The 7,132-nt window shown below is 46.4% G+C and overlaps 1 non-coding gene and 1 pseudogene across 1 annotated transcript; both read left to right on the top strand.

Annotated features, from left to right (window-relative positions):
• Positions 1 to 1,141: 1,141 nt before the first annotated feature.
• Positions 1,142 to 1,295, top strand: LOC149191730 (5.8S ribosomal RNA; annotated as a pseudogene).
• Positions 1,296 to 1,543: 248 nt separating this feature from the next.
• LOC149191729 (25S ribosomal RNA) lies at positions 1,544 to 4,953 on the top strand. The gene has a single exon (XR_016255232.1). It is a non-coding gene; the product is annotated as a 25S ribosomal RNA (ribosomal RNA).
• The last annotated feature ends 2,179 nt before the right edge of the window (positions 4,954 to 7,132 follow it).

The following is a 7,132-nucleotide window of genomic DNA, read 5'->3' as shown; positions in this document are numbered from 1 at the left end:
ATGGTTGTTGATAGTGCTGTTAGTATTTGTGAGTTTGCTAGATAGTTGGTGTGAGTGTGACAAGTGTGGGATTGTTGATAGCTTGAGGAAGGTTGTGAAGTGCCCTTAATCTTGTGTAAAACTTGTGAGTGAGAGAGACTTGTGTGTCGGGAGATCCATCTTCAAAGAGTGAATGCTTGAGGAACATGCTGGCTGGACCCTTCTAAGAAGGCTTGTGACGTCAAGAATTTGGTTGTAAGCTTACTCCTATTTCATAATCAATGCAATCAATGATGTTTTCCTATGTCTCGTATGTAATGTACTTGATAGATCATGACTTCTTGAATTTGTGAGTAAATAGATCATTGTTGTTCCAGTTACGTGCTTTGTTGTATTTCCTTTGCATTGCTTCAAGTTGATTACTCATTAGGAGAAGGAAGTGGAAGCTGGAGCAGCGCAACAGAACTCCATCGACCATCGATTGAGGTAGGCCTCCAACTATGACTGTTTAAGGAAAGCTATTGTTGATCTATCCTTGTTTGTGACAAGACCCACTCTAGGGCTAGAGGGGTTGCCTCTATCCGTAGAGGGAACACTTTCCTGCATCACATGGAGAAAAGGTGGGATTATTGTGGATTGGTGATCGGGAAGGATGAAACTTAGTGTGAGCTCCTAGGGTGGCCACCCTAATCCTTCTTGATCGTTGTCCCCTTCAATTCCCCCCTTTTTGTGAAGTCACAGGGCTTAGAAGGCTTGTGCTTTGTTTGAGCCTCCCCTTATGAGCCGATAGCCATGTTTGATCTCTATTTCTTTTACCTTGTTTTCTTCCCTTCTTCCTTTTGTTCCCTAGCTTTATGGAGAAAAGGGGGAATTATTGTGGACTAGTGTTCAGGAAGGATTAAAAGCAATGTGAGCTCCCGGAGTGGCCACCCTAGTCCTTCTCTATTGTTGTTCTTTGCATTTCCCCCATTTTCGTGAGGGCATGGGGCTCAAGGAGATTGTTTTTATTTGAGCCTCCTCCTATGAGGGGGGTAGACACCTTTGTTTCTCTTTCTTTCATGTGTTTTTCTTCCTTTCCTCTTTTTGGCCCTTAGCCTTACATTTGTTGTGGGGGGTGCCACTATTCAATGTCGTGGTGAATTTTTCAATAATACATGGAAACGACTCTTGGAAACAGATATCTTGGCTCTTGTTATGATGAAGAAAGTAGCGAAATGAGATACTTAGTGTGAATTGTAGAATCTTGTGAATCATCGAGTTTTTGAATGAAATTTGCACCTGAGGCCTTGGTTGAGGGCATGTCTATCTGGGCATTTCCTTCCCATTCTAACATGCTCCCTGCAATATGTTAGGGAGTAGTAGAGCTGGTCGTCCATGTCCAATGTGGTGCGGTTGGTATAAATACCTCAAGCGATGTTTCGTGGCGTGCGTCGATGAGTGGTGATCTTGTCCCCTTGGATGGGGAGTTGGCATTAGCTAATGTGGGCTTTGTGCGGCATCACTCAAACTTGCTTTGCTCTCTCTTGTCCTCCCATTGGGTAGGGTGGATTTAACTCCAACTTTGCAACCTCAGCTCAGGTGAGAACACCCACTAAGTTTAAGCATATAATTAAGTGAAGGAAAAGAAACTTACAAGGAATCCCCTAGTAGCGGCGAGTGAACCGGGAAGAGCCCAGCATGAAAATTGGGTGGCAGCATTGCCTGAATTGTAGTCTGCAGAATCGTCCTTAGTAGTGAACCTGGGCCAAGTCCCTTGGAAGGGGGCACCTGAGAGGGTGATAGCCCCTTTCAAGCTGAGACCCTGCCGCTTCACGAGGCGTTGTCGGTGAGTCAAGTTGTTTGGGAATGCAGCACTAATTGGGTGGTAAATTCCGTCCAAGGCTAAATACGGGTGAGAGACTGATAGAGAACAAGTACCAGAAGAGAAATATGAAGAGGAATTTGAAAAGAGAGTTAATTAGTGCATGACATTGTCGAGAGGGAAGCGGATGGAGGCTATCGATGTGTCTCGGTCGGATATGGAATGGCTCAGGCCGGTCTGCCTCCCGACTTGAGGTGAAAACCAATATGGGCTTCTACATCATCACAAGTGCGGGTGGATTATTGCATGTTGGTTTGCCATTGCGGTGGTTGACAAATGAAGCAGGTGCCCTTGTGGCAAGTCGTGTGCACCTGTGTGCTCATGGTGTTGGTTGGCGGGCTTTCCATTTGACCCATATTGAAACACTAACAAAGGAGTCTAACATGTGTGTGAGTCGGCGGGTTTGAAAACCTGCGAGGCGCAAGGAAGCTAATGGGTGAGATCCCCTCTCTGGGGTGGTGCATCATCGACTGAAATTGAGCTTATGCTAAGGGTTCAAGTGCGAGCACACCTGTTGGGACCTGAAAGATGGTGAAATATGCCTGAGCAGGGTGAAGCCAAAGGAAACTCTAGTGGAGGCTCGTAGCGATACTGACATGCAAATATTTCATCTAACTTGGGTATAGGGGCGAAAGACTAATCGAACCATCTAGTAGCTGGTTTCCTATGAAGTTTCCCTTAGGATAGTTGGAGCTCATGTGCAAGTTTTGTCATGTAAAGAAAAGGATTAGAGGCATCGGGGGCGTAATTCCCTTGACCTATTCTCAAACTTTAAATAGGTAAGAGGGTGCGGCTGCTCCATTGAGCTGCACTATGGAATCGAGAGCACCAAGTTGGCCATTTTTGGTAAGCAGGACTAGCAATGCGGGATGAACAAAAATTCAAGTTACAGTGTCGAATTGTGCGCTAACCTAGATCCCACAAAGGGTGTTGGTTAATTAAGACAACATGATAGAGGTCATGGAAGTCGAAATCTGCTAAGGAGCGTGTAAAAACTCACCTGCTGATCAACTAGCCTCGAAAATGGATGGTGCTGAAGCGTCCAACCTATACTCAACTATCAGAGCAATTTCTTGGCTCCGACAAGTAGGAGGAGGTGGGGGTCGTTGAGAAACCTCGGGCATGAGCTTGGGTGGATCGGCCCCCGGTGCAGATCTTGGTTGCAGTAGCACATATTCAAATGAGAACTTTGAAGACTGAAGTGGGGAAAGGTTCCATGTGAACATCAATTCGACATGGGTTAGTCGATCCTAAGAAATGGGAAAGCCTTGTATTAAGGGTGCACTCTGCACGAGCATCGAAAGGGAATCAGGTTAATATTCCCAAATTGGGACATGGTAGCGGGCGACAATGTTAGGAAATCTGGAGACCTCATTGGGGGCTCCAAGAAAAGTTATCTTTTCTTTTTAATAGCTTGCCCACCCTGGAATCAGCTCACCTGGAGATAGGGTTCAGCAGCTGGAAGAGCACCACACATCTTGCAGTGTTCGGTGCACCCTTGGTGGCTCTTGAAAATATAGAGGACCGAGTACCATTCATGCTCGATCATACTCATAATTACATTAGGTCTCCAAGGTGAACAACCTCTGGTCAATAGAACAATGTAGGTAAGGGAAGTCGGCAAAACAGATCTGTAACTTTGGGAGAAGGATTGGGTCTAAGGGCTGGGCCTAGGGGTCTACACCCTCAACTCGTGGGTTGTCAGTAGTCTGTCCAAGCTTCTCTCGCAGTGAGGGTGGGCAGTCGCATGTCGATTGGGCTATGGGCATAGAATGCCCCCTACCGGGGGCTATTCCCTAGGCGTCAAACAGTTGACTTAGAATTGGTACGGACAAGGGGAATCTGACTGTTTAATTACAACAAAGCATTGCGATGGTCCCTGCGGGTGCTGACACAATGTGATTTCTGCCGAGTGCTCTAAATGTCAAAGTGAAGAAATTCAACCAAGTGCGGGTAAATGGCGAGAATAACTATGACTCTCTTAAGGTAGCCAAATGCCTCGTCATCTAATTGGTGATGCACATGAATGGATTAACGAGATTCCCATTGTCCCTGTCTACTATCCAGCGAAACCACAACCAATAGAATGGGTTTTGCAGAATTAGCGGGGAAAGAACACCCTGTTGAGCTTGACTCTAGTCCGACTTTGTGAAATGACTTGAGAGGTGTAGAATAAGTGGGAGCCATTTTCGGTGCAAGTGTAATAATACTAATTTTAACGTTATTTTACTTATTCCATGGGGTGGAGATGGGGCACTACCCCTATTTTTGGACTTAAGGCATGTTTCTGCGAATCGATCTAGGCAGAAGACATCGTCAGGTCGGAGTTTGGTTGGGGTGGCACGTCTGTTAAAAGATAAAACAAGTGTCCTAAGATGAGATCAACGATAACAGAGATATCGTGTAGAACAAAATGGTAAAAGCTCATTTGATTTTTATTTTCATTACAAATACAAACCGTGAAAGTGTGGCATATCGATCCTTTAGATTTTTGGAATTTCAATCTAGAGGTGTCAGAAAAGTTACCACTGGGATAACTGGCTTGTGGCAGCCAAGTGTTCATAGCGATGTTTCTTTTTGATCCTACGATGTCAGCTCTTCCTATCATTGTGAAGTAGAATTCACCAAGTTTTGGATTGTTCACCCACCATTAGGGAAAGTGAGCTGGGTTTAGAACATCGTGAGACAAGTTAGTTTTACCCTACTGATGAACCACACAACAATAGTAATTCAACTTAGTATGAGAGGAACCATTAATTCACACAATTGGTCATCACACTTGGTTGAAAAGCCAGTGGCGTGAAGCCACCATGTGTCAGATTATGACTGAATGCCTCTAAGTCAGAATCCATGCTAGAAGCGGTGCATGTCACTCTTCCATTTTATCTCAACCCAGAGTAGGCGCGTCATTTTGTCGCCCCAAGGGGCTTGTGTCATTTGCAAACCACGACCATGAAGCATCTCACTCAGGGCAGCTTTGAAGTTCAATTCCAAATGGTCATTGAGAAGAATCCTTTGCAGATGACTTAAATAGGTGATGGGGTATTGTAATTGGTAGAGTGGCCTTGTTGCCACAATCCACTAAGATTCAGCATTTGGTTACCTTGATTTAGAGCTTTTCTCTTTTCACAAACAAATCCGAACAACCCTCCCACTCTCGCGCCTCTGCCTCTTCCTCCAGACAACAAATTTTTATTGCTTGGGGGGGGGGGGGATTTGGGGTTTCCACGTTGCGATGGAAAAGGCACCAAATCCTGGGAAAATTGGGGTTTCCATGTCACACTCCGGTGCCCAAAATTTTAGGTTTTCCATGTCACGCTTTGGCTTCCAAAATTTGGGGTTTCCACCAAATGCCTAAAATTTGGGGCTTCCGCCCAGCGCAAAAAAAAAATTAGGTTTTCCATGTTGCACCCAAAATTTGGGGTTTCCACACGACGCCTAAAATTTGGGGCGTCTACCCGGTGCAAAAAAAATTTGGGTTTCCATGTTACACCTGAAATTTGGGGTTTCCACTCGGTGCCTAAAGTTTGGGGTTTCCGCCCAATGCAAAAAAAATTGGGGTTTCCATGTCATGCCCAAAATTTGGGGTTTCCACATGGCACCTAAAATTTGGGGCTTCCATGTTGCACCCAAAATTTAAGGTTTCCATGTCCCACAAAAAATTTGGGGTTTCCACCCTACGCCTAAAATTTGGGACTTTCGCCCGACGCAAAAAATTTGGGGTTTCCATGTCGCGCCCAAAATTTGGGGTTTCCATGTCCCACCAAAAATTTGGGGTTTCCACCTAGCACCTAAAATTTAGGGATTCCGCCCGGTGCAAAAAAATTGGGGTTTCCATGTTGCGCCCAAAATTTGGGGTTTCCAAGTCATGCCTTGTTGACCAAACCTGAGGGAACTTGGGGTTTCCATGTCACGCCATGACCGAAACCAGTGGTGCCCAAGCCTGGGGAAAATTGGGGTTTCCATGTCATGCCCTGACACCCAATCTTGGGAAACTTGGGGTTTCAATGTCACGCCACGACCGAAACCGGCGGTGCCCAAGCCTGGGGAAACTTGGGGCTTCTATGTCGTGCCCTGGCGCCCGAGCCTGGGAAACCTGGGTTTTCCATGCCACGCCATGGCCAAAACTGGTGGTGCCCAAGTCTAGGGAAACTTGGGGTTTCCATGTCCCACCCTTGATGGAACTGCGGGTTTCCACATTTTATGACACGATGGAAATGTGGGGCTTTCAACAATGCCCCAACGTGGGGAACTTGGGGTTTCCATGACAATGCAAACCAGCTCGCAATTCTAGGCAACTTGGGGTGTTTCGAAACCACTGCCCAAGTCCAGGGAACTCGTAGTTTCCATGTCATGACGTAGCCGGAACCACCGACGGAAACCACCCAAGTATGGGAAACCTAGGGTTTCCATGTTGCAGCTCACCCTGAATTGCCTGAGAGTCTGTAAAACTTCGGATTTCCATGTCGTGGGGCGACGAAAAGCTACCAAATTTTTGTGAACTCGAAATTTCCATTTCATAGTGCAATGGAAACTGCTACCCAAGTTAGTGGACACACAAGGTTTACATTTCGTGTCACGAAAAAGTTTCTACCCAAGTCTAGGAAACGCAGGGTTCCCATATCGCTTGAGCTACGGCTAAAACTGCCGCCCAAGTCTGGGAAGCTTTGGGTTTCCATGTCATCATGTGATAGGGAATGACTGCCCAAGTTTCGGGAGCTTGAGGTTCCCATGTCATCGCGTGACAGGTAACAACCACCGAAGTCTACTAAACGTGGGGCTTTCCATTCCATGGCATGACAAAAACTACCCAATTATGGGAAACTCGGGGTCTTCCATGTCCCGCCACGACAGAAACTACGACCTCAATTTAGGGAACTTGAGTTTCCATGCCATGGAAAGATAGAGAACCACCCAAGTCCGCGGAACCTGGGGGCTTCTGTTTCATAGCATGAGGGAAACCACCTTATTCTGGGAACCTCTGGGGTCTCCATCTCCCGCCTAGGCGAAAACCGCAGCCCTGGTGCAGGGAACTTGGGTTTCCATGTCACAACATGACCAAATTGCACAAGTTTATGGAATTCATGGTTTCCATGTTGTGGAACAATGAAGAACCACCCAAGTCTTGTGAAATCAGGGTTTCCAACTCATGCGGGGTGGAAACCGCTTGCCTGGTCTGTCTTTGGAACTTGGGGTTTCCATGCCTCATTGCGACAAGAGCCATCCAACTATGGGGAATGTTGTGTTTCCCTACCTCGCCATGATGACAGCTGCCCAAGTGCACGCAATCTA

The sequence above is a fragment of the Pinus tabuliformis genome, chromosome 2_2, assembly GCF_031772625.1.
Source record: "Pinus tabuliformis cultivar Carrire ecotype Pingquan chromosome 2_2, CPIR1, whole genome shotgun sequence".
Lineage (NCBI taxonomy): Eukaryota > Viridiplantae > Streptophyta > Pinopsida > Pinales > Pinaceae > Pinus > Pinus tabuliformis.
The sequence above is the reverse complement of the archived record's forward strand: the minus strand, read 5'-3'. Positions and strand labels throughout refer to the sequence as shown.